This window comes from Nothobranchius furzeri, chromosome 15, assembly GCF_043380555.1.
Source record: "Nothobranchius furzeri strain GRZ-AD chromosome 15, NfurGRZ-RIMD1, whole genome shotgun sequence".
In the NCBI taxonomy this organism is placed as follows: domain Eukaryota; kingdom Metazoa; phylum Chordata; class Actinopteri; order Cyprinodontiformes; family Nothobranchiidae; genus Nothobranchius; species Nothobranchius furzeri.
In genome coordinates, this window is record NC_091755.1 from 19,873,223 (window position 1) to 19,898,406 (window position 25,184).

Sequence of the window (25,184 nt, forward strand, 5' to 3'; positions counted from 1 at the left end):
ATGTCAGCACTCGGTCTGACTGAGCGCCTCCAGGAGAGAGGCCCAAGCAAGATGCGCCCCGAGGAGCGTCTTGACACATGTCAACACTGGGTCTGACAGAGGGCCTCCATGAGAGAGGCCCAAGCAAGACGCGCCCCGAGGAGTGTCTTGCCACATGTCAACACTGGGTCTGACAGAGGGCCTCCAGGAGAGAGGCCCAAGCAAGACGCGCCCCGAGGAGTGTCTTGCCACATGTCACCACTTGGTCTGACTGAGCGCCTCCAGGAGAGAGGCCCAAGCAAGACGTGCCCCGAGGAGCGTCTTGCCTTATGTCAGCACTGGGTCCGACTGAGTGCCTCCAGGAGAGAGGCCCAAGCAAGACGGGCCCCGAGGAGCGTCTTGCCACATGTCAACAATGGGTCTGACTGAGGGCCTCCAGGAGAGAGGCCCAAGCAAGATGCGCCCGGAGGAGCGTCTTGCCACATGTCACCTCTGGTTCTGAATGAGCGCCTCCAGGAGAGAGGCCCAAGCAAGACGCGCCCCGAGGAGTGTCTTGTCACATGTCAACACTGGGTCTTTCTGAGCGCCTCCAGGAGAGAAGCCCAAGCAAGACGCGCCCCGAGGAGCGTCTTGCCACATGTCAACACTGGGTCTAATTGAGCGCCTCCAGGAGAGAGGCCCAAGCAAGACGCGCCCCGAGGAGCGTCTTGTCACATGTCAACAATGGGTCTGACTGAGCGCCTTCAGGAGAGAGGCTCAAGCAAGACGCGCCCCGAGGAGCGTCTTGCCACATGTCAACAATGGGTCTGACTGAGGGCCTCCAGGAGAGAAGCCCAAGCAAGACGCGCCCCGAGGAGCGTCTTGACACATGTCAACACTGGGTCTGACAGAGGGCCTCCAGGAGAGAGGCCCAAGCAAGACGCGCCCCGAGGAGTGTCTTGCCACATGTCACCACTTGGTCTGACTGAGCTCCTCCAGGAGAGAGGCCCAAGCAACACACGCCCCGAGGAGCGTCAGGCCACATGTCACTACTCAGTCTGACTGAGCGCCTCCAGGAGAGAGGCCCAAGCAAGACGCACACCGAGGAGCGTCTTGCCACAGGTCAACAATGGGTCTTAATGAGGGCCTCCAGGAGAGAAGCCCAAGCAAGACGCGCCCCGAGGAGCTTCTTGCCACATGTCAGCACTCGGTCTGACTGAGCGCCTCCAGGAGAGAGGCCCAAGCAAGATGCGCCGCGAGGAGCGTCTTGACACATGTCAACACTGGGTCTGACAGAGGGCCTCCATGAGAGAGGCCCAAGCAAGACGCGCCCCGAGGAGTGTCTTGCCACATGTCAACACTGGGTCTGACAGAGGGCCTCCAGGAGAGAGGCCCAAGCAAGACGCGCCCCGAGGAGTGTCTTGCCACATGTCACCACTTGGTCTGACTGAGCGCCTCCAGGAGAGAGGCCCAAGCAACACGCGCCCCGAGGAGCGTCAGGCCACATGACACTACTCAGTCTGACTGAGCGCCTCCAGGAGAGAGGCCCAAGCATGACGCGCCCCGAGGAGCGTCTTGCCACGTGTCAACAATGGTTCTTTCTGAGGGCCTCCGGGAGAGAAGCCCAAGCAAGACGCGCCCCAAGGAGCTTCTTGCCACATGTCAGCACTCGGTCTGACTGAGCGCCTCCAGGAGAGAGGCCCAAGCAAGATGCCTCCCGAGGAGCGTCTTGCCACATGTCACTACTCGGTCTGACTGAGCGCCTCCAGGAGAGAGGTCCAAGCAACACACGCCCCGAGGAGCGTCTTGCCACATGTCAACACTGGGTCTGACTGAGTGCCTCCATGAGAGAAGCCCCAGCAAGACGCGCCCCGAGGAGCGTCTTGTCACATGTCAACACTGGGTCTGTCTGAGCGCCTCCAGGAGAGAAGCCCAAGCAAGACGCGCCCCGAGGAGCGTCTTGCCACATGTCATCAATGGGTCTGACTGAGGGCCTCCAGGAGAGAAGCCCAAGCAAGACGCGCCCCGAGGAGCGTCTTGACACATGTCAACACTGGGTCTGACAGAGGGCCTCCAGGAGAGAGGCCCAATCTAGACGCGCCCCGAGGAGCGTCAGGCCACATGTCACTACTCAGTCTGACTGAGCGCCTCCAGGAGAGAGGCCAAGCAGGACGTGCCCCGAGGAGCGTCTTGCCACATGTCAGCACTGGGTCTGACTGAGCGCCTCAAGGAGAGAGGCCCCAGCAAGACGTGCCCCGAGGAGCGTCTTGCCTTATGTCAGCACTCGGTCCGACTGAGTGCCTCCAGGAGAGAGGCCCAAGCAAGACGGGCCCCGAGGAGCGTCTTGCCACATGTCAACAATGGGTCTGACTGAGGGCCTCCAGGAGAGAGGCCCAAGCAAGATGCGCCCGGAGGAGCGTCTTGCCACATGTCACCTCTGGTTCTGACTGAGCGCCTCCAGGAGAGAGGCCCAAGCAAGACGCGCCCCGAGGAGTGTCTTGTCACATGTCAACACTGGATCTTTCTGAGCGCCTCCAGGAGAGAAGCCCAAGCAAGACGCGCCCCGAGGAGCGTCTTGCCACATGTCAACACTGGGTCTAATTGAGCGCCTCCAGGAGAGAGGCCCAAGCAAGACGCGCCCCGAGGAGCGTCTTGTCACATGTCAACAATGGGTCTGACTGAGCGCCTTCAGGAGAGAGGCTCAAGCAAGACGCGCCCCGAGGAGCGTCTTGCCACATGTCAACAATGGGTCTGACTGAGGGCCTCCAGGAGAGAAGCCCAAGCAAGACGCGCCCCGAGGAGCGTCTTGACACATGTCAACACTGGGTCTGACAGAGGGCCTCCAGGAGAGAGGCCCAAGCAAGACGCGCCCCGAGGAGTGTCTTGCCACATGTCACCACTCGGTCTGACTGAGCTCCTCCAGGAGAGAGGCCCAAGCAACACGCGCCCCGAGGAGCGTCAGGCCACATGTCACTACTCAGTCTGACTGAGCGCCTCCAGGAGAGAGGCCCAAGCAAGACGCACACCGAGGAGCGTCTTGCCACAGGTCAACAATGGGTCTTAATGAGGGCCTCCAGGAGAGAAGCCCAAGCAAGACGCGCCCCGAGGAGCTTCTTGCCACATGTCAGCACTCGGTCTGACTGAGCGCCTCCAGGAGAGAGGCCCAAGCAAGATGCGCCCCGAGGAGCGTCTTGACACATGTCAACACTGGGTCTGACAGAGGGCCTCCATGAGAGAGGCCCAAGCAAGACGCGCCCCGAGGAGTGTCTTGCCACATGTCAACACTGGGTCTGACAGAGGGCCTCCAGGAGAGAGGCCCAAGCAAGACGCGCCCCGAGGAGTGTCTTGCCACATGTCACCACTTGGTCTGACTGAGCGCCTCCAGGAGAGAGGCCCAAGCAAGACGTGCCCCGAGGAGCGTCTTGCCTTATGTCAGCACTGGGTCCGACTGAGTGCCTCCAGGAGAGAGGCCCCAGCAAGACGTGCCCCGAGGAGCGTCTTGCCTTATGTCAGCACTCGGTCCGACTGAGTGCCTCCAGGAGAGAGGCCCAAGCAAGACGGGCCCCGAGGAGCGTCTTGCCACATGTCAACAATGGGTCTGACTGAGGGCCTCCAGGAGAGAGGCCCAAGCAAGATGCGCCCGGAGGAGCGTCTTGCCACATGTCACCTCTGGTTCTGACTGAGCGCCTCCAGGAGAGAGGCCCAAGCAAGACGCGCCCCGAGGAGTGTCTTGTCACATGTCAACACTGGATCTTTCTGAGCGCCTCCAGGAGAGAAGCCCAAGCAAGACGCGCCCCGAGGAGCGTCTTGCCACATGTCAACACTGGGTCTAATTGAGCGCCTCCAGGAGAGAGGCCCAAGCAAGACGCGCCCCGAGGAGCGTCTTGTCACATGTCAACAATGGGTCTGACTGAGCGCCTTCAGGAGAGAGGCTCAAGCAAGACGCGCCCCGAGGAGCGTCTTGCCACATGTCAACAATGGGTCTGACTGAGGGCCTCCAGGAGAGAAGCCCAAGCAAGACGCGCCCCGAGGAGCGTCTTGACACATGTCAACACTGGGTCTGACAGAGGGCCTCCAGGAGAGAGGCCCAAGCAAGACGCGCCCCGAGGAGTGTCTTGCCACATGTCACCACTCGGTCTGACTGAGCTCCTCCAGGAGAGAGGCCCAAGCAACACGCGCCCCGAGGAGCGTCAGGCCACATGTCACTACTCAGTCTGACTGAGCGCCTCCAGGAGAGAGGCCCAAGCAAGACGCACACCGAGGAGCGTCTTGCCACAGGTCAACAATGGGTCTTAATGAGGGCCTCCAGGAGAGAAGCCCAAGCAAGACGCGCCCCGACGAGCTTCTTGCCACATGTCAGCACTCGGTCTGACTGAGCGCCTCCAGGAGAGAGGCCCAAGCAAGATGCGCCCCGAGGAGCGTCTTGACACATGTCAACACTGGGTCTGACAGAGGGCCTCCATGAGAGAGGCCCAAGCAAGACGCGCCCCGAGGAGTGTCTTGCCACATGTCAACACTGGGTCTGACAGAGGGCCTCCAGGAGAGAGGCCCAAGCAAGACGCGCCCCGAGGAGTGTCTTGCCACATGTCACCACTTGGTCTGACTGAGCGCCTCCAGGAGAGAGGCCCAAGCAAGACGTGCCCCGAGGAGCGTCTTGCCTTATGTCAGCACTGGGTCCGACTGAGTGCCTCCAGGAGAGAGGCCCAAGCAAGACGGGCCCCGAGGAGCGTCTTGCCACATGTCAACAATGGGTCTGACTGAGGGCCTCCAGGAGAGAGGCCCAAGCAAGATGCGCCCGGAGGAGCGTCTTGCCACATGTCACCTCTGGTTCTGACTGAGCGCCTCCAGGAGAGAGGCCCAAGCAAGACGCGCCCCGAGGAGTGTCTTGTCACATGTCAACACTGGGTCTTTCTGAGCGCCTCCAGGAGAGAAGCCCAAGCAAGACGCGCCCCGAGGAGCGTCTTGCCACATGTCAACACTGGGTCTAATTGAGCGCCTCCAGGAGAGAGGCCCAAGCAAGACGCGCCCCGAGGAGCGTCTTGTCACATGTCAACAATGGGCCTGACTGAGCGCCTTCAGGAGAGAGGCTCAAGCAAGACGCGCCCCGAGGAGCGTCTTGCCACATGTCAACAATGGGTCTGACTGAGGGCCTCCAGGAGAGAAGCCCAAGCAAGACGCGCCCCGAGGAGCGTCTTGACACATGTCAACACTGGGTCTGACAGAGGGCCTCCAGGAGAGAGGCCCAAGCAAGACGCGCCCCGAGGAGTGTCTTGCCACATGTCACCACTTGGTCTGACTGAGCTCCTCCAGGAGAGAGGCCCAAGCAACACACGCCCCGAGGAGCGTCAGGCCACATGTCACTACTCAGTCTGACTGAGCGCCTCCAGGAGAGAGGCCCAAGCAAGACGCACACCGAGGAGCGTCTTGCCACAGGTCAACAATGGGTCTTAATGAGGGCCTCCAGGAGAGAAGCCCAAGCAAGACGCGCCCCGAGGAGCTTCTTGCCACATGTCAGCACTCGGTCTGACTGAGCGCCTCCAGGAGAGAGGCCCAAGCAAGATGCGCCCCGAGGAGCGTCTTGACACATGTCAACACTGGGTCTGACAGAGGGCCTCCATGAGAGAGGCCCAAGCAAGACGCGCCCCGAGGAGTGTCTTGCCACATGTCAACACTGGGTCTGACAGAGGGCCTCCAGGAGAGAGGCCCAAGCAAGACGCGCCCCGAGGAGTGTCTTGCCACATGTCACCACTTGGTCTGACTGAGCGCCTCCAGGAGAGAGGCCCAAGCAAGACGTGCCCCGAGGAGCGTCTTGCCTTATGTCAGCACTGGGTCCGACTGAGTGCCTCCAGGAGAGAGGCCCAAGCAAGACGGGCCCCGAGGAGCGTCTTGCCACATGTCAACAATGGGTCTGACTGAGGGCCTCCAGGAGAGAGGCCCAAGCAAGATGCGCCCGGAGGAGCGTCTTGCCACATGTCACCTCTGGTTCTGACTGAGCGCCTCCAGGAGAGAGGCCCAAGCAAGACGCGCCCCGAGGAGTGTCTTGTCACATGTCAACACTGGGTCTTTCTGAGCGCCTCCAGGAGAGAAGCCCAAGCAAGACGCGCCCCGAGGAGCGTCTTGCCACATGTCAACACTGGGTCTAATTGAGCGCCTCCAGGAGAGAGGCCCAAGCAAGACGCGCCCCGAGGAGCGTCTTGTCACATGTCAACAATGGGCCTGACTGAGCGCCTTCAGGAGAGAGGCTCAAGCAAGACGCGCCCCGAGGAGCGTCTTGCCACATGTCAACAATGGGTCTGACTGAGGGCCTCCAGGAGAGAAGCCCAAGCAAGACGCGCCCCGAGGAGCGTCTTGACACATGTCAACACTGGGTCTGACAGAGGGCCTCCAGGAGAGAGGCCCAAGCAAGACGCGCCCCGAGGAGTGTCTTGCCACATGTCACCACTTGGTCTGACTGAGCTCCTCCAGGAGAGAGGCCCAAGCAACACACGCCCCGAGGAGCGTCAGGCCACATGTCACTACTCAGTCTGACTGAGCGCCTCCAGGAGAGAGGCCCAAGCAAGACGCACACCGAGGAGCGTCTTGCCACAGGTCAACAATGGGTCTTAATGAGGGCCTCCAGGAGAGAAGCCCAAGCAAGACGCGCCCCGAGGAGCTTCTTGCCACATGTCAGCACTCGGTCTGACTGAGCGCCTCCAGGAGAGAGGCCCAAGCAAGATGCGCCCCGAGGAGCGTCTTGACACATGTCAACACTGGGTCTGACAGAGGGCCTCCATGAGAGAGGCCCAAGCAAGACGCGCCCCGAGGAGTGTCTTGCCACATGTCAACACTGGGTCTGACAGAGGGCCTCCAGGAGAGAGGCCCAAGCAAGACGCGCCCCGAGGAGTGTCTTGCCACATGTCACCACTTGGTCTGACTGAGCGCCTCCAGGAGAGAGGCCCAAGCAACACGCGCCCCGAGGAGCGTCAGGCCACATGACACTACTCAGTCTGACTGAGCGCCTCCAGGAGAGAGGCCCAAGCAAGACGCGCCCCGAGGAGCGTCTTGCCACGTGTCAACAATGGTTCTTTCTGAGGGCCTCCGGGAGAGAAGCCCAAGCAAGACGCGCCCCAAGGAGCTTCTTGCCACATGTCAGCACTCGGTCTGACTGAGCGCCTCCAGGAGAGAGGCCCAAGCAAGATGCCTCCCGAGGAGCGTCTTGCCACATGTCACTACTCGGTCTGACTGAGCGCCTCCAGGAGAGAGGTCCAAGCAACACACGCCCCGAGGAGCGTCTTGCCACATGTCAACACTGGGTCTGACTGAGTGCCTCCATGAGAGAAGCCCCAGCAAGACGCGCCCCGAGGAGCGTCTTGTCACATGTCAACACTGGGTCTGTCTGAGCGCCTCCAGGAGAGAAGCCCAAGCAAGACGCGCCCCGAGGAGCGTCTTGCCACATGTCATCAATGGGTCTGACTGAGGGCCTCCAGGAGAGAAGCCCAAGCAAGACGCGCCCCGAGGAGCGTCTTGACACATGTCAACACTGGGTCTGACAGAGGGCCTCCAGGAGAGAGGCCCAATCTAGACGCGCCCCGAGGAGCGTCAGGCCACATGTCACTACTCAGTCTGACTGAGCGCCTCCAGGAGAGAGGCCAAGCAGGACGTGCCCCGAGGAGCGTCTTGCCACATGTCAGCACTGGGTCTGACTGAGCGCCTCAAGGAGAGAGGCCCCAGCAAGACGTGCCCCGAGGAGCGTCTTGCCTTATGTCAGCACTCGGTCCGACTGAGTGCCTCCAGGAGAGAGGCCCAAGCAAGACGGGCCCCGAGGAGCGTCTTGCCACATGTCACCTCTGGTTCTGACTGAGCGCCTCCAGGAGAGAGGCCCAAGCAAGACGCGCCCCGAGGAGTGTCTTGTCACATGTCAACACTGGGTCTTTCTGAGCGCCTCCAGGAGAGAAGCCCAAGCAAGACGCGCCCCGAGGAGCGTCTTGCCACATGTCAACACTGGGTCTAATTGAGCGCCTCCAGGAGAGAGGCCCAAGCAAGACGCGCCCCGAGGAGCGTCTTGTCACATGTCAACAATGGGTCTGCTGAGCGCCTTCAGGAGAGAGGCTCAAGCAAGACGCGCCCCGAGGAGCGTCTTGCCACATGTCAACAATGGGTCTGACTGAGGGCCTCCAGGAGAGAAGCCCAAGCAAGACGCGCCCCGAGGAGCGTCTTGACACATGTCAACACTGGGTCTGACAGAGGGCCTCCAGGAGAGAGGCCCAAGCAAGACGCGCCCCGAGGAGTGTCTTGCCACATGTCACCACTTGGTCTGACTGAGCTCCTCCAGGAGAGAGGCCCAAGCAACACGCGCCCCGAGGAGCGTCAGGCCACATGTCACTACTCAGTCTGACTGAGCGCCTCCAGGAGAGAGGCCCAAGCAAGACGCACACCGAGGAGCGTCTTGCCACAGGTCAACAATGGGTCTTAATGAGGGCCTCCAGGAGAGAAGCCCAAGCAAGACGCGCCCCGAGGAGCTTCTTGCCACATGTCAGCACTCGGTCTGACTGAGCGCCTCCAGGAGAGAGGCCCAAGCAAGATGCGCCCCGAGGAGCGTCTTGACACATGTCAACACTGGGTCTGACAGAGGGCCTCCATGAGAGAGGCCCAAGCAAGACGCGCCCCGAGGAGTGTCTTGCCACATGTCAACACTGGGTCTGACAGAGGGCCTCCAGGAGAGAGGCCCAAGCAAGACGCGCCCCGAGGAGTGTCTTGCCACATGTCACCACTTGGTCTGACTGAGCGCCTCCAGGAGAGAGGCCCAAGCAAGACGTGCCCCGAGGAGCGTCTTGCCTTATGTCAGCACTGGGTCCGACTGAGTGCCTCCAGGAGAGAGGCCCAAGCAAGACGGGCCCCGAGGAGCGTCTTGCCACATGTCAACAATGGGTCTGACTGAGGGCCTCCAGGAGAGAGGCCCAAGCAAGATGCGCCCGGAGGAGCGTCTTGCCACATGTCACCTCTGGTTCTGACTGAGCGCCTCCAGGAGAGAGGCCCAAGCAAGACGCGCCCCGAGGAGTGTCTTGTCACATGTCAACACTGGGTCTTTCTGAGCGCCTCCAGGAGAGAAGCCCAAGCAAGACGCGCCCCGAGGAGCGTCTTGCCACATGTCAACACTGGGTCTAATTGAGCGCCTCCAGGAGAGAGGCCCAAGCAAGACGCGCCCCGAGGAGCGTCTTGTCACATGTCAACAATGGGTCTGACTGAGCGCCTTCAGGAGAGAGGCTCAAGCAAGACGCGCCCCGAGGAGCGTCTTGCCACATGTCAACAATGGGTCTGACTGAGGGCCTCCAGGAGAGAAGCCCAAGCAAGACGCGCCCCGAGGAGCGTCTTGACACATGTCAACACTGGGTCTGACAGAGGGCCTCCAGGAGAGAGGCCCAAGCAAGACGCGCCCCGAGGAGTGTCTTGCCACATGTCACCACTTGGTCTGACTGAGCTCCTCCAGGAGAGAGGCCCAAGCAACACGCGCCCCGAGGAGCGTCAGGCCACATGTCACTACTCAGTCTGACTGAGCGCCTCCAGGAGAGAGGCCCAAGCAAGACGCACACCGAGGAGCGTCTTGCCACAGGTCAACAATGGGTCTTAATGAGGGCCTCCAGGAGAGAAGCCCAAGCAAGACGCGCCCCGAGTAGCTTCTTGCCACATGTCAGCACTCGGTCTGACTGAGCGCCTCCAGGAGAGAGGCCCAAGCAAGATGCGCCCCGAGGAGCGTCTTGACACATGTCAACACTGGGTCTGACAGAGGGCCTCCATGAGAGAGGCCCAAGCAAGACGCGCCCCGAGGAGTGTCTTGCCACATGTCAACACTGGGTCTGACAGAGGGCCTCCAGGAGAGAGGCCCAAGCAAGACGCGCCCCGAGGAGTGTCTTGCCACATGTCACCACTTGGTCTGACTGAGCGCCTCCAGGAGAGAGGCCCAAGCAACACGCACCCCGAGGAGCGTCAGGCCACATGACACTACTCAGTCTGACTGAGCGCCTCCAGGAGAGAGGCCCAAGCAAGACGCGCCCCGAGGAGCGTCTTGCCACGTGTCAACAATGGTTCTTTCTGAGGGCCTCCGGGAGAGAAGCCCAAGCAAGACGCGCCCCAAGGAGCTTCTTGCCACATGTCAGCACTCGGTCTGACTGAGCGCCTCCAGGAGAGAGGCCAAAGCAAGACGCCCCCCGAGGAGCGTCTTCACACATGTCAACACTGGGTCTGACAGAGGGCCTCCATGAGAGAGGCCCAAGCAAGACGCGCCCCGATGAGTGTCTTGCCAAATGTCAACACTCTGTCTGACTGAGCGCCTCAGGGAGAGAGGTCCAAGCAAGACGCGCCCCGAGGAGCGTCTTGCCACATGTCACTACTCGGTCTGACTGAGCGCCTCAGGGAGAGAGGTCCAAGCAAGACGCGCCCCGAGGAGCGTCTTGCCACATGTCACTACTCGGTCTGTTTGAGCGCCTCCAGGAGAGAGGCCCAAGCAAGACGTGCCCCGAGGAGCGTCTTGCCACATGTCAACAATGGGTCTGACTGAGGGGCTCCAGGAGAGAGACCCAACCAAGACGCGCCCTGAGGAGCGTCTTGCCACATGCCAACACTGGGTCTGACAGAGGGCCTCCAGGAGAGAGGCCCAAGCAAGACGCGCCCCAAGGAGTGTCTTGCCACATGTCACCACTGGGTCTGACTGAGCACCTCCAGGAGAGAGGCCCAAGCAAGACGCGCCCCAAGGAGCGTCTTGTCACATGTCAACACTGGGTCTTTCTGAGCGCCTCCAGGAGAGAAGCCCAAGCAAGACGCGCCCCGAGTAGCGTCTTGCCACATGTCAACACTGGGTCTGACTGAGGGCCTCCAGGAGAGAAGCCCAAGCAAGATGCACCCCGAGGAGCGTCTTGCCAAATGTCAGCACTCGGTCTGACTGAGCGCCTCCAGGAGAGAGGCCCAAGCAAGACGCGCCCCGAGGAGCGTCTTGCCACATGTCTACACTGGGTCTGACTGAGCGCCTCCAGGAGAGAGGCCCAAGCAAGACGTGCCCCGAGGAGCGTCTTGCCACATGTGAACACTGGGTCTGACTGAGCTCCTCCAGGAGAGAGGCCCAAGCAAGACGCGCCCGGAGGAGCATCTTGCCACATGTCAGCACTCGGTCTGACTGAGCGCCTCCAGGAGAGAGGCCCAAGCAAGACGCGCCCCGAGGAGCGTCTTGACACATGTCTCCTCTGGGTCTGACTGAGCGCCTCCAGGAGAGAGGCCCAAGCAAGACGTGCCCCGAGGAGCATCTTGCCACATGTCAACACTGGGTCTGACTGAGTGCCTCCATGAGAGAAGCCCCTGCAAGACGCGCCCCGAGGAGCGTCTTGCCACATGTCAACACTGGGTCTGACTGAGCACCTCCAGGAGAGAGGCCCAAGCAAGACGCGCCCCGAGGAGCGTCTTGCCACATGTCAACACTGGGTCTGACTGAGCGCCTCCAGGAGAGAGGCCCGAGGAGCGTCTTGCCACATGTCACCTCTGGGTCTGACTGAGCGCCTCCAGGAGAGAGGCGCAAGCAAGAAACGCCCGAGGAGCGTCTTGACACATGTCAACACTGGGTCTGACTGAGCGCCTCCAGGAGAGAGGCCCAAGCAAGAAGCGCCCCGAGGAGCGTCTTGCCACATGTCAACAATGGGTCTGACTGAGGGCCTCCAGGAGAGAAGCCCAACCAAGACGAGCCCCGAGGAGCGTCTTGCCACATGTCAACACTGGGTCTAATTGAGCGCCTCCAGGAGAGAGGCCCAAGCAAGACGCGCCCCGAGGAGCGTCTTGCCACATGTCACTACTCGGTCTGACTGAGCGCCTCCAGGAGAGAGGTCCAAGCAACACACGCCCCGAGGAGCTTCTTGCCACATGTCAACACTGGGTCTGACTGAGTGCCTCCATGAGAGAAGCCCCAGCAAGACGCGCCCCGAGGAGCGTCTTGCCACATGTAACTACTCGGTCTGACTGAGCGCCTCCAGGAGAGAGGCCCAAGCAAGACGTGCCCCGAGGAGCGTCTTGCCACATGTCAACAATGGGTCTGACTGAGGGCCTCCAGGAGAGAAGCCCAAGCAAGAAGCGCCCCGAGGAGCGTCTTGCCACATGTCAACACTGGGTCTGACTGAGCGCCTCCAGGAGAGAGGCCCAAGCAAGACACGCCCCGAGGAGCGTCTTGACACATGTCAACACTGGGTCTGACAGAGGGCATCCAGGAGAGAGGCCCAAGCAAGACGCGCCCCGAGGAGAGTCTTGCCACATGTCAACACTGGGTCTGACAGAGGGCATCCAGGAGAGAGGCCCAAGCAATACGCGCCCCGAGGAGCGTCTTGCCACATGTGAACAATGGGTCTGACTGAGGGCCTCCAGGAGAGAAGCCAAAGCAAGACGCGCCCCTAGGAGCTTCTTTCCACATGTCAACAATGGGTCTTACTGAGGGCCTCCATGAGAGAAGCCCAAGCAAGACACGCCCCGAGGAGTGTCTTGCCACATGTCAACACTGTGTCTGACTGAGCGCCTCCAGGAGAGAGGCCCAAGCAAGACGCGCCCCGAGGAGCGTCTTGCCACGTGTCAACACTGGGTCTGACTTAGCGCCTCCAGGAGAGAGGCCCAAGCAAGATGCGCCCCGACGAGCGTCTTGCCACGTGTCACCACTGGGTCTGACTGAGCTCCTCCAGGAGAGAGGCCCAAGCAAGACGCGCCCCGAGGAGCGTCTTGCCACGTGTCAACACTGGGTCTGACTTAGCGCCTCCAGGAGAGAGGCCCAAGCAAGATGCGCCCCGACGAGCGTCTTGCCACGTGTCACCACTGGGTCTGATTGAGCACCTCCAGGAGAGAGGCCCCAGCAAGACGCGCCCCGAGGAGCGTCTTGCCTTATGTCAGCACTCGGTCTGACTGAGCGCCTCCAGGAGAGAGGCCCAAGCAAGACGCGCCCCGAGGAGCGTCTTGCCACATGTCACTACTCGGTCTAACTGAGCGCCTCCAGGAGAGAGGTCCAAGCAAGACGCGCCCCGAGGAGCGTCTTGCCAAATGTCACTAATCGGTCTGACTGAGCGCCTCCAGGAGGGAGGTCCAAGCAAGACGCGCCCCGAGGAGCGTCTTGCCACATGTCACTACTCAGTCTGACTGAGCGCCTCCAGGAGAGAGGCCCAAGCAAGACTTGCCCCGAGGAGCGTCTTGCCACATGTCAACAATGGGTCTGACTGAGGGCCTCCAGGAGAGAAGCCCCAGCAAGACGCGCCCAGAGGAGCGTCTTGCCACATGTCAACACTGGGTCTGACTGAGCGCCTCCAGGAGAGAGGCCCAAGCAAAACCCGCCCCGAGGAGCGTCTTGACACATGTCAACACTGGGTCGGACTGAGGGCCTCCATGAGAGAAGCCCAAGCAAGACGCGCCCCGAGGAGAGTCTTGCCACATGTCAACACTCGGTCTGACATAGGGCATTCAGGAGAGAGGCCCAAGCAATACGCGCCCCGAGGAGCGTCTTGCCACATGTCAGCACTGGGTCTGACTGAGCGCCTCCAGGAGAGAGGCCCCAGCAAGACGCGCCCCGAGGAGCGTCTTGCCTTATGTCAGCACTCAGTCTGACTGAGCGCCTCCAGGAGAGAGGCCCAAGAAAGACGCGCCCCGAGGAGCGTCTTGCCACATGTCAACAATGGGTCTGACTGAGGGCCTCCAGGAGAGAAGCCCAAGCAAGACGCGCCCCGAGGAGCGTCTTGACACATGTCAACACTGGGTCTGACAGATGGCCTCCAGGAGAGAGGCCCAAGCAAGACACGCCCCGAGGAGTGTCTTGCCACATGTCACCACTGGGTCTGACTGAGCGCCTCCAGGAGAGAGGCCCAAGCAAGATGCGCCCCGAGGAGCGTCAGGCCACATGTCACTAATCAGTCTGACTGAGCGCCTCCAGGATAGAGGCCCAAGCAAGACGCGCCCCGAGGAGCGTCTTGTCACATGTCAACACTGGGTCTTTCTGAGCGCCTCCAGGAGAGAAGCCCAAGCAAGACGCGCCCCAAGGAGCGTCTTGCCACATGTCAGCACTCGGTCTGACTGAGCACCTCCAGGAGAGAGGCCCAAGCAAGACGCGCCCCGAGGAGCGTCTTGCCACATGTCAACAATGGGTCTGACTGAGGGCCTCCAGGAGAGAAGCCCAAGCAACACGCGGCCCGAGGAGAGTCTTGCCACATGTCAGCACTCGGTCTGACTGAGCGCCTCCAGGAGAGAGGCCCAAGCAAGACGCGCCCCGAGGATCGTCTTGCCACATGTCAACAATGGGTCTGACTGAGGGCCTCCAGGATAGAAGCCCAAGCAAGACACGCCTCGAGGAGCGTCTTGCCATGTGTCAACACTGGGTCTGATTGAGGGCCTTCTGGAGAGAGGCCCAAGCAAGACGCGCCCCGAGGAGCGTCTTGCCACATGTCAACAATGTTTCTTACTGAGGGCCTCCGGGAGAGAAGCCCAAGCAAGACGCGCCCCGAGGAGCTTCTTGCCACATGTCAGCACTCGGTCTGACTGAGCGCCTCCAGGAGAGAGGCCAAAGCAAGACGCCCCCCGAGGAGCGTCTTGACACATGTCAACACTGGGTCTGACAGAGGGCCTCCAGGAGAGAGGCCCAAGCAAGACACGCCCCGAGGAGTGTCTTGCCACATGTCACCACTTGGTCTGACTGAGCGCCTCCAGGAGAGAGGCCCAAGCAACACGCGCCCCGAGGAGCGTCAGGCCACATGTCACTTACTCAGTCTGACTGAGCGCCTCCAGGAGAGAGCCCCAAGTAAGACGCGCCCCGAGGAGCGTCTTGCCACGTGTTTACACTGGGTCTGATTGAGGGCCTTCTGGAGAGAGGCCCAAGCAAGACGCGCCCCGAGGAGCGTCTTGCCACATGTCACTACTCGGTCTGACTGAGCGCCTCCAGGAGAGAGGCCGAAGCAAGACGTGCCCCGAGGAGCGTCTTGCCACATGTCAACAATGGGTCTGACTGAGGGCCTCCAGGAGAGAAGCCCAAGCAAGATGCGCCCCGAGGAGCGTCTTGCCACATGTCAACACTGGGTCTGACTGAGGGCCCCCAGGAGAGAGGCCCAAATAAGACGCGCCCCGAGGAGCGTCTTGCCACATGTCAACACTGGGTCTGACTGAGGGCCTCCAGGAGAGAGGCCCAAGCAAGAAGCGCCCCGAGGAGCGTCTTGCCACATGTCAACAATGGGTCTGACTGAGGGCCTCCAGGGGAGAAGCCCAAGCAAGACGCGCCCCGAGGAGCGTCTTGCCACATGTCAACACTGGGTCTAATTGAGCGCCTCCAGGAGAGAGGCCCAAGCAAGACGCGCCCCGAAGAGCGTCTTGCCACATGTCACTACTCGGTCTGACTGAGCGCCTCCAGGAGAGAGGCCCAAGCAAGACGTGCCCCGAGGAGGGTCTTGCCACATGTCAACACTAGGTCTGACTGAGCGCCTCCAGGAGAGAGGCCCAAGCAAGACACGCCCCGAGGAGCGTCTTGAAACATGTCAACACTGGGTCTGACTGAGGGCCTCCATGAGAGAAGCCCAAGCAAGACGCGCCCCGAGGAGAGTCTTGCCACATGTCAACACTGGGTCTGACAGAGGGCATCCAGGAGAGAGGCCCAAGCAATACGCGCCCCGAGGAGCGTCTTGCCACATGTCAACAATGGGTCTGACTGAGGGCCTCCAGGAGAGAAGCCAAAGCAAGACGCGGCCCCAGGAGCTTCTTTCCACATGTCAACAATGGGTCTTACTGAGGGCCTCCATGAGAGAAGCCCAAGCAAGACGCGCCCCGAGGAGTGTCTTGCCACATGTCAACACTGTGTCTGACTGAGCGCCTCCAGGAGAGAGGCCCAAGCAAGACGCGCCCCGAGGAGCGTCTTGCCACGTGTCAACACTGGGTCTGACTTAGCGCCTCCAGGAGAGAGGCCCAAGCAAGATGCGCCCCGAGGAGCGTCTTGCGACATGTCAACAATGGGTCTGACTGAGGGCCTCCAGGAGAGAAGCCAAAGCAAGATGCGCCCCGAGGAGCTTCTTTCCACATGTCAACAATGGGTCTTACTGAGGGCCTCCATGAGAGAAGCCAAAGCAAGACGCGCCCCGAGGAGCGTCTTGCCACATGTCACTACTCGGTCTGACTGAGCGCCTCCAGGAGAGAGGCCCAAGCAAGACGTGCCCCGAGGAGGGTCTTGCCACATGTCAACACTAGGTCTGACTGAGCGCCTCCAGGAGAGAGGCCCAAGCAAGACACACCCCGAGGAGCGTCTTGAAACATGTCAACACTGGGTCTGACTGAGGGCCTCCATGAGAGAAGCCCAAGCAAGACGCGCCCCGAGGAGAGTCTTGCCACATGTCAACACTGGGTCTGACAGAGGGCATCCAGGAGAGAGGCCCAAGCAATACGCGCCCCGAGGAGCGTCTTGCCACATGTCAACAATGGGTCTGACTGAGGGCCTCCAGGAGAGAAGCCAAAGCAAGACGCGCCCCCAGGAGCTTCTTTCCACATGTCAACAATGGGTCTTACTGAGGGCCTCCAAGAGAGAAGCCCAAGCAAGACGCGCCCCGAGGAGTGTCTTGCCACATGTCAACACTGTGTCTGACTGAGCGCCTCCAGGAGAGAGGCCCAAGCAAGACGCGCCCCGAGGAGCGTCTTGCCACGTGTCAACACTGGGTCTGACTTAGCGCCTCCAGGAGAGAGGCCCAAGCAAGATGCGCCCCGAGGAGCGTCTTGCCACATGTCAACAATGGGTCTGACTGAGGGCCTCCAGGAGAGAAGCCAAAGCAAGACGCGCCCCGAGGAGCTTCTTTCCACATGTCAACAATGGGTCTTACTGAGGGCCTCCATGAGAGAAGCCAAAGCAAGACGCGCCCCGAGGAGTGTCTTGCCACATGTCAACACTGTGTCTGACTGAGCGCCTCCAAGAGAGAGGCCCAAGCAAGACGCGCCCCGAGGAGCGTCTTGCCACGTGTCAACACTGGGTCTGACTTAGCGCCTCCAGGAGAGAGGCCCAAGCAAGATAAGCCCCGAGGAGCGTCTTGCCACGTGTCACCACTGGGTCTGACTGAGCTCCTCCAGGAGAGAGGCCCAAGCAAGACGCGCCCAGAGGAGCGTCTTGCCACGTGTCACCACTGGGTCTGATTGAGCACCTCCAGGAGAGAGGCCCCAGCAAGACGCGCCCCGAGGAGCGTCTTGCCTTATGTCAGCGCTCGGTCTGACTGAGCGCCTCCAGGAGAGAGGCCCAAGCAAGACGCGCCCCGAGGAGCGTCTTGCCACATGTCACTACTCGGTCTGACTGAGCGCCTCCAGGAGTGAGGCCCAAGCAAGACGTGCCCCGAGGAGCGTCTTGCCACATGTCAACAATGGGTCTTACTGAGGGCCTCCAGGAGAGAAGCCCAAGCAAGACGCGCCCCGAGGAGCGTCTTGCCACATGTCAACACTGGGTCTGACTGAGGGCCTCCAGGAGAGAAGGCCAAGCAAGACGCGCCCCGAGGAGCGTCTTGCCACATGTCACTACTCGGTCTGACTGAGCGCCTCCAGGAGAGAGGTCCAAGCAACACGCGCCCCGAGGAGCGTCTTGCCACATTTCAACACTGTGTCTGACTGAGCGCCTCCAGGAGAGAGGCCCAAGCAAGACGCGCCCCGAGGAGCGTCTTGCCACGTGTCAACACTGGGTCTGACTTAGCGCCTCCAGGAGAGAGGCCCAAGCAAGATGCGCCCCGAGGAGCGTCTTGCCACATGTCAACAATGGGTCTGACTGAGGGCCTCCAGGAGAGAAGCCAAAGCAAGACGCGCCCCGAGGAGCTTCTTTCCACATGTCAACAATGGGTCTTACTGAGGGCCTCCATGAGAGAAGCCAAAGCAAGATGCGCCCCGAGGAGTGTCTTGCCACATGTCAACACTGTGTCTGACTGAGCGCCTCCAAGAGAGAGGCCCAAGCAAGACGCGCCCCGAGGAGCGTCTTGCCACGTGTCAACACTGGGTCTGACTTAGCGCCTCCAGGAGAGAGGCCCAAGCAAGATAAGCCCCGAGGAGCGTCTTGCCACGTGTCACCACTGGGTCTGACTGAGCTCCTCCAGGAGAGAGGCCCAAGCAAGACGCGCCCAGAGGAGCGTCTTGCCACGTGTCACCACTGGGTCTGATTGAGCACCTCCAGGAGAGAGGCCCCAGCAAGACGCGCCCCGAGGAGCGTCTTGCCTTATGTCAGCACTTGGTCTGACAGAGCGCCTCCAGGAGAGAGGCCCAAGCAAGACGCGCCCCGAGGAGCGTCTTGCCACATGTCACTACTCGGTCTGACTGAGCGCCTCCAGGAGTGAGGCCCAAGCAAGACGTGCCCCGAGGAGCGTCTTGCCACATGTCAACACTGGGTCTGACTGAGGGCCTCCAGGAGAGAGGCCCAAATAAGACGCGCCCCGAGGAGCGTCTTGCCACATGTCAACACTGGGTCTGACTGAGGGCCTCCAGGAGAGAAGCCCAAGCAAGATGCGCCCCGAGGAGCGTCTTGCCACATGTCAACACTGGGTCTGACTGAGCGCCTCCAGGAGAGAGGCCCGAGGAGCGTCTTGCCACATGTCACCTCTGGGTCTGACTGAGCGCCTCTAGGAGAGAGGCGCAAGCAAGAAACGCCCCGAGGAGCGTCTTGCCTCATGTCAGCACTCGGTCTGACTGAGCGCCTCCAGGAGAGAGGACCAAGCAAGAAGCGCCCCGAGGAGCGTCTTGCCACATGTCAACAATATGTCTGACTGAGGGCCTCCAGGGGAGAAGCCCAAGCAAGACGTGCCCCGAGGAGCGTCTTGCCACATGTCAACACTGGGTCTAATTGAGCGCCTCCAGGAGAGAAGGCCAAGCAAGACGCGCCCCGAGGAGCGTCTTGCCACATGTCACTACTCGGTCTGACTGAGCGCCTCCAGGAGAGAGGTCCAAGCAACACGTGCCCCGAGGAGCGTCTTGCCACATGTCAACACTGGGTCTGACTGAGTGCCTCCATGAGAGAAGCCCCAGCAAGATGGGCCCCGAGGAGCGTCTTGCCACATGTCACTACTCGGTCTGACTGAGCGCCTCCAGGAGAAAGGCCCAAGCAAGACGTGCCCCGAGGAGCGTCTTGCCACATGTCAACACTGGGTCTGACTGAGCGCCTCCAGGAGAGAGGCCCAAGCAAGACACGCCCCGAGGAGCGTCTTGACACATGTCAACACTGGGTCTGACTGAGGGCCTCCATGAGAGAAGCCCAAGCAAGACGCGCCCCGAGGAGCTTCTTTCAACATGTCAACAATGGGTCTTACTGAGGGCCTCCATGAGAGAAGCCCAAGCAAGACGCGCCCCGAGGAGTGTCTTGCCACATGTCAACACTGTGTCTGACTGAGCGCCTCCAGGAGAGAGGCCCAAGCAAGTCGCGCCCCGAGGAGCGTCTTGCCACGTGTCAACACTGGGTCTGACTTAGCGCCTCCAGGAGAGAGGCCCAAGCAAGATGCGCCCCGAGGAGCGTCTTGCCACGTGTCACCACTGGGTCTGACTGAGCTCCTCCAGCAGAGAGGCCCAAGCAAGACGCGCCCAGAGAAGCGTCTTGCCACGTGTCACCACTGGGTCTGATTGAGCACCTCCAGGAGAGAGGCCCCAGCAAGACGCGCCCCGAGGAGCGTCTTGCGACATGTCAACAATGGGTCTGACTGAGGGCCTCCAGGAGAGAAGCCAAAGCAAGACGCGCCCCGAGGAGCTTCTTTCCACATGTCAACAATGGGTCTTACTGAGGGCCTCCATGAGAGAAGCCAAAGCAAGACGCGCCCCGAGGAGCGTCTTGCCACATGTCAACACTGGGTCTAATTGAGCGCCTCCAGGAGAGAGGCCCAAGCAAGACGCGCCCCGAAGAGCGTCTTGCCACATGTCACTACTCGGTCTGACTGAGCGCCTCCAGGAGAGAGGCCCAAGCAAGACGTGCCCCGAGGAGGGTCTTGCCACATGTCAACACTAGGTCTGACTGAGCGCCTCCAGGAGAGAGGCCCAAGCAAGACACACCCCGAGGAGCGTCTTGAAACATGTCAACACTGGGTCTGACTGAGGACCTCCATGAGAGAAGCCCAAGCAAGACGCGCCCCGAGGAGAGTCTTGCCACATGTCAACACTGGGTCTGACAGAGGGCATCCAGGAGAGAGGCCCAAGCAATACGCGCCCCGAGGAGCGTCTTGCCACATGTCAACAATGGGTCTGACTGAGGGCCTCCAGGAGAAAAGCCAAAGCAAGACGCGCCCCCAGGAGCTTCTTTCCACATGTCAACAATGGGTCTTACTGAGGCTCTCCATGAGAGAAGCCCAAGCAAGACGCGCCCCGAGGAGTGTCTTGCCACATGTCAACACTGTGTCTGACTGAGCGCCTCCAGGAGAGAGGCCCAAGCAAGACGCGCCCCGAGGAGCGTCTTGCCACGTGTCAACACTGGGTCTGACTTAGCGCCTCCAGGAGAGAGGCCCAAGCAAGATGCGCCCCGAGGAGCGTCTTGCCACATGTCAACAATGGGTCTGACTGAGGGCCTCCAGGAGAGAAGCCAAAGCAAGACGCGCCCCGAGGAGCTTCTTTCCACATGTCAACAATGGGTCTTACTGAGGGCCTCCATGAGAGAAGCCAAAGCAAGACGCGCCCCGAGGAGTGTCTTGCCACATGTCAACACTGTGTCTGACTGAGCGCCTCCAAGAGAGAGGCCCAAGCAAGACGCGCCCCGAGGAGCGTCTTGCCACGTGTCAACACTGGGTCTGACTTAGCGCCTCCAGGAGAGAGGCCCAAGCAAGATAAGCCCCGAGGAGCGTCTTGCCACGTGTCACCACTGGGTCTGACTGAGCTCCTCCAGGAGAGAGGCCCAAGCAAGACGCGCCCAGAGGAGCGTCTTGCCACGTGTCACCACTGGGTCTGATTGAGCACCTCCAGGAGAGAGGCCCCAGCAAGACGCGCCCCGAGGAGCGTCTTGCCTTATGTCAGCACTCGGTCTGACTGAGCGCCTCCAGGAGAGAGGCCCAAGCAAGACGCGCCCCGAGGAGCGTCTTGCCACATGTCACTACTCGGTCTGACTGAGCGCCTCCAGGAGTGAGGCCCAAGCAAGACGTGCCCCGAGGAGCGTCTTGCCACATGTCAACAATGGGTCTTACTGAGGGCCTCCAGGAGAGAAGCCCAAGCAAGACGTGCCCCGAGGAGCGTCTTGCCACATGTCAACAATGGGTCTTACTGAGGGCCTCCAGGAGAGAAGCCCAAGCAAGACGCGCCCCGAGGAGCGTCTTGCCACATGTCAACACTGGGTCTGACTGAGGGCCTCCAGGAGAGAGGCCCAAATAAGACGCGCCCCGAGGAGCGTCTTGCCACATGTCAACACTGGGTCTGACTTAGGGCCTCCAGGAGAGAAGCCCAAGCAAGATGCGCCCCGAGGAGCGTCTTGCCACATGTCAACACTGGGTCTGACTGAGCGCCTCCAGGAGAGAGGCCCGAGGAGCGTCTTGCCACATGTCACCTCTGGGTCTGACTGAGCGCCTCTAGGAGAGAGGCGCAAGCAAGAAACGCCCCGAGGAGCGTCTTGCCTCATGTCAGCACTCGGTCTGACTGAGCGCCTCCAGGAGAGAGGCCCAAGCAAGAAGCGCCCCGAGGAGCGTCTTGCCACATGTCAACAATGGGTCTGACTGAGGGCCTCCAGGAGAGAGGCCCAAATAAGACGCGCCCCGAGGAGCGTCTTGCCAAATGTCAACACTGGGTCTGACTGAGGGCCTCCAGGAGAGAGGCCCAAGCAAGACGCGCCCCGAGGAGCGTCTTGCCACATGTCACCTCTGGGTCTGACTGAGCGCCTCTAGGAGAGAGGCGCAAGCAAGAAACGCCCCGAGGAGCGTCTTGCCTCATGTCAGCACTCGGTCTGACTGAGCGCCTCCAGGAGTGAGGCCCAAGCAAGACGTGCCCCTAGGAGCGTCTTGCCACATGTCAACACTGGGTCTGACTGAGGGCCTCCAGGAGAGAGGCCCAAATAAGACGCGCCCCGAGGAGCGTCTTGCCAAATGTCAACACTGGGTCTGACTGAGGGCCTCCAGGAGAGAAGCCCAAGCAAGATGCGCCCCGAGGAGCGTCTTGCCACATGTCAACACTGGGTCTGACTGAGCGCCTCCAGGAGAGAGGCCCGAGGAGCGTCTTGCCACATGTCACCTCTGGGTCTGACTGAGCGCCTCTAGGAGAGAGGCGCAAGCAAGAAACGCCCCGAGGAGCGTCTTGCCTCATATCAGCACTCGGTCTGACTGAGCGCCTCCAGGAGAGAGGCCCAAGCAAGAAGCGCCCCGAGGAGCGTCTTGCCACATGTCAACAATGGGTCTGACTGAGGGCCTCCAGGGGAGAAGCCCAAGCAAGACGTGCCCCGAGGAGCGTCTTGCCACATGTCAACACTGGGTCTAATTGAGCGCCTCCAGGAGAGAAGGCCAAGCAAGACGCGCCCCGAGGAGCGTCTTGCCACATGTCACTACTCGGTCTGACTGAGCGCCTCCAGGAGAGAGGTCCAAGCAACACGCGCCCCGAGGAGCGTCTTGCCACATGTCAACACTGGGTCTGACTGAGTGCCTCCATGAGAGAAGCCCCAGCAAGACGTGCCCCGAGGAGCGTCTTGCCACATGTCAACAATGGGTCTTACTGAGGGCCTCCAGGAGAGAAGCCCAAGCAAGACGCGCCCCGAGGAGCGTCTTGCCACATGTCAACACTGGGTCTGACTGAGGGCCTCCAGGAGAGAAGGCCAAGCAAGACGCGCCCCGAGGAGCGTCTTGCCACATGTCACTACTCGGTCTGACTGAGCGCCTCCAGGAGAGAGGTCCAAGCAACACGCGCCCCGAGGAGCGTCTTGCCACATGTCAACACTGTGTCTGACTGAGCGCCTCCAGGAGAGAGGCCCAAGCAAGACGCGCCCCGAGGAGCGTCTTGCCACGTGTCAACACTGGGTCTGACTTAGCGCCTCCAGGAGAGAGGCCCAAGCAAGATGCGCCCCGAGGAGCGTCTTGCCACATGTCAACAATGGGTCTGACTGAGGGCCTCCAAGAGAGAGGCCCAAGCAAGACGCGCCCCGAGGAGCGTCTTGCCACGTGTCAACACTGGGTCTGACTTAGCGCCTCCAGGAGAGAGGCCCAAGCAAGATAAGCCCCGAGGAGCGTCTTGCCACGTGTCACCACTGGGTCTGACTGAGCTCCTCCAGGAGAGAGGCCCAAGCAAGACGCGCCCAGAGGAGCGTCTTGCCACGTGTCACCACTGGGTCTGATTGAGCACCTCCAGGAGAGAGGCCCCAGCAAGACGCGCCCCGAGGAGCGTCTTGCCTTATGTCAGCACTCGGTCTGACAGAGCGCCTCCAGGAGAGAGGCCCAAGCAAGACGCGCCCCGAGGAGCGTCTTGCCACATGTCACTACTCGGTCTGACTGAGCGCCTCCAGGAGTGAGGCCCAAGCAAGACGTGCCCCTAGGAGCGTCTTGCCACATGTCAACACTGGGTCTGACTGAGGGCCTCCAGGAGAGAGGCCCAAATAAGACGCGCCCCGAGGAGCGTCTTGCCAAATGTCAACACTGGGTCTGACTGAGGGCCTCCAGGAGAGAAGCCCAAGCAAGATGCGCCCCGAGGAGCGTCTTGCCACATGTCAACACTGGGTCTGACTGAGCGCCTCCAGGAGAGAGGCCCGAGGAGCGTCTTGCCACATGTCACCTCTGGGTCTGACTGAGCGCCTCTAGGAGAGAGGCGCAAGCAAGAAACGCCCCGAGGAGCGTCTTGCCTCATGTCAGCACTCGGTCTGACTGAGCGCCTCCAGGAGAGAGGCCCAAGCAAGAAGCGCCCCGAGGAGCGTCTTGCCACATGTCAACAATGGGTCTGACTGAGGGCCTCCAGGGGAGAAGCCCAAGCAAGACGTGCCCCGAGGAGCGTCTTGCCACATGTCAACACTGGGTCTAATTGAGCGCCTCCAGGAGAGAAGGCCAAGCAAGACGCGCCCCGAGGAGCGTCTTGCCACATGTCACTACTCGGTCTGACTGAGCGCCTCCAGGAGAGAGGTCCAAGCAACACGTGCCCCGAGGAGCGTCTTGCCACATGTCAACACTGGGTCTGACTGAGTGCCTCCATGAGAGAAGCCCCAGCAAGATGGGCCCCGAGGAGCGTCTTGCCACATGTCACTACTCGGTCTGACTGAGCGCCTCCAGGAGAAAGGCCCAAGCAAGACGTGCCCCGAGGAGCGTCTTGCCACATGTCAACACTGGGTCTGACTGAGCGCCTCCAGGAGAGAGGCCCAAGCAAGACACGCCCCGAGGAGCGTCTTGACACATGTCAACACTGGGTCTGACTGAGGGCCTCCATGAGAGAAGCCCAAGCAAGACGCGCCCCGAGGAGAGTCTTGCCACATGTCAACACTGGGTCTGACAGAGGGCATCCAGGAGAGAGGCCCAAGCAATACGCGCCCCGAGGAGCGTCTTGCCACATGTCAACAATGGGTCTGACTGAGGGCCTCCAGGAGAAAAGCCAAAGCAAGAAGCGCCCCGAGGAGCTTCTTTCCACATGTCAACAATGGGTCTTACTGAGGGCCTCCATGAGAGAAGCCCAAGCAAGACGCGCCCCGAGGAGTGTCTTGCCACATGTCAACACTGTATTTGACTGAGCGCCTCCAGGAGAGAGGCCCAAGCAAGACGCGCCCCGAGGAGCGTCTTGCCACGTGTCAACACTGGGTTTGACTTAGCGCCTCCAGGAGAGAGGCCCAAGCAAGATGCGCCCCGAGGAGCGTCTTGCCACGTGTCACCACTGGGTCTGACTGAGCTCCTCCAGGAGAGAGGCCCAAGCAAGACGCGCCCAGAGAAGCGTCTTGCCACGTGTCACCACTGGGTCTGATTGAGCACCTCCAGGAGAGAGGCCCCAGCAAGACGCGCCCCGAGGAGCGTCTTGCCACGTGTCAACACTGGGTCTGACTTAGCGCCTCCAGGAGAGAGGCCCAAGCAAGATGCGCCCCGAGGAGCGTCTTGCGACATGTCAACAATGGGTCTGACTGAGGGCCTCCAGGAGAGAAGCCAAAGCAAGAAGCGCCCCGAGGAGCTTCTTTCCACATGTCAACAATGGGTCTTACTGAGGGCCTCCATGAGAGAAGCCCAAGCAAGACGCGCCCCGAGGAGTGTCTTGCCACATGTCAACACTGTGTCTGACTGAGCGCCTCCAGGAGAGAGGCCCAAGCAAGTCGCGCCCCGAGGAGCGTCTTGCCACGTGTCAACACT